The following is a 2,277-nucleotide window of genomic DNA, read 5'->3' on the forward strand; positions in this document are numbered from 1 at the left end:
GGCGGAGGGCAGCCTCCGAAATGGCTTCCCCTCCCTTGGCTCGCCTCGCCCGCTCTCTTCAGATGCCTGTGCGATTTTTTTTAATTGCGGTAAAAGCCCCTGACGAACTCCAGAGGAGCAAAAAAATAAAATCAAATAAAGCCACCGAGGAAATCCTGTGCCACCTTTAACAAAACGGGCACAACCACCCTGTGCCTTGGGTGCAAGTTCTGCGCCAGTTAAGGTATAGGATGGCCACCTGATTGTGATCATATATCGTGCACGTATAGCCACCATACAGTATATCATTTATAGGGTGAACGTTTGCTTTTAGGGATGATATATATAAATATGAAAGGGGCAACCGACAGACAGGAAGGCTATGGCATGATCTGTCGATTCTGTATGAACTGTAGGTGTGAGGTCAGTGCCAAGTGCACTGTTCAACCCATCCCTCTGAAATAACTGAGCAGGGCGTCCCACTTTCTCCCCTGGCCAGGCAAACCATTGCAGCCACCCACATTCTCCCAAGCAAGCCCTAAGGACTGCCTTTGAGCCACAGGCCCCCACCTTCCCCTGGAGGCTGGGTCTTGCGGTGGGACTCCCACCTGGGTTTGGGGTGGGGGGTCAAGGAGTGGGCTGGTACTGGGGGGCAAGGGGGTGGGGAACAGGTTTGGGGTGGGGGTCAAGTTTTGGGGACTCAAGGTGGGATGGGATGGGATGGGAGTTCAGGGCGAGGGTGGGGGAGAGATAATCATTTTGACAGGTCCTTTGCTACCCTACTACTTATATGTCTATATGGAAAGCCAGTGTGGTGTGATGGATAGAGTGTGAAACTAGAATTGGAAGACTTGGTTCAAATACCACTCAAGCATGGAAGCTTGTGGGAGAAATACAGTGGTGCCTCGCTAGACAATGGTAATCCGTTCCACTGAAATCGCTGTCTAGCGAAATCATTGTCTAGCAAAAAGCAAATCGTCATCTAGCAAAAATCGGTTTATGAAGCAGGGACCAAACATTGTCCAGCGCAATTCCCCCATAGGAATCACTGTTTTGCGAATTGCTATAACGATTGCAAAAAGTCAATGTCTAGCGAAAAAACTGTCATGCGGGGTAACTGTCTAGCGAGGCACCACTGTAATGTGTGTGTGTGTGTGTGTGTGTTTATGTGCTGTCACACATAGAGGGGTTGAGGACTATGTGGCCCTCTTAGGTGAAATCCTCTTCAGCACTAACAGCTGAGGAAGTTCCATTTTTTAAAACAACTTCGTTTAGCGGCATTCTCCCTCAAGATCGCTTATCACTTAACTTTAGGAGAGATTCTCTTAATGTGTTGTGTTACTTTTTCTCATCTGTTGAAATGCATCTGTTAAAAGCAATAACAAAAGTAGAGGGAACATGCTCTGATCCTGCACTGCTGTTAAGAAGGCAGGCAGGTAGATCTCTGGCTGAGGTGGAAAAGACTCCTATTGGTCATAATGAAGGAGCTGCTACTTCTTGTACCTTCCAAGCCATTCTAGCTAGCTAGAGATGGTGGGTGTGCAATGATAAAAGTTGTACACTCACAACATCTAGGGTTCTGACCTCCATTCATAACATCATGCCTTGGCAGGCTAAAGCTCCTTTTGACAGATGCAGCAAGTTCATCCTCAATCTGACATAGTGACTCCTATTGCTAAGAACAGTGGAAAATGGAAAAAAGGAGCATTCCGAGGCCATGAAATACAAGAGGCAGCATACTGTTTCCTGTTGCCAGTACAGCTCTAACAAGTTCTGGAATGACAGTCAGAAAAGCTCATGTAGACATCATTCTAGTTCCAGGCCAGGAACAGCCTGTATTGCATCAATTCTAGCCACAGTATAACCAGAATGGATAACTCTAAACCTCGGAGATGGCATCACAGATGTCTGAGCTTGCTGTCCTGTTGCCACCTATGTGGGCGTAAGCTCCTCTGAAGAGAACGGGCCTTACTTCCAAGGGAACAAAGAATGATAGGATCATTTAATGGTTGAAGCCAGCCTGGGTTGTTTTAAAGAGAAAGCAGGAGGAAAATAAAATAAAATTAGGATTGTAGCTGGGAAATGCCCCAAGGCTCATTGAGTCCAGGAGAAAAGCAGGAAATCCATAGGTAAACCATATCTGAAAAAAAAAATAGATCTCCAACTTCTCTTTAAAGACTTCCAGCAAAAGAGAGTCCATCATCTAATGTAATCCATTCCACTTTCAAACAGCTCTTTATCATCATCATGTGCTATCAAATCAGTTCTGACTTATTGCATATCTTTTTCAGGGTTTTC

Source organism: Pogona vitticeps, chromosome 1 (genome assembly GCF_051106095.1).
Source record: "Pogona vitticeps strain Pit_001003342236 chromosome 1, PviZW2.1, whole genome shotgun sequence".
Lineage (NCBI taxonomy): Eukaryota > Metazoa > Chordata > Lepidosauria > Squamata > Agamidae > Pogona > Pogona vitticeps.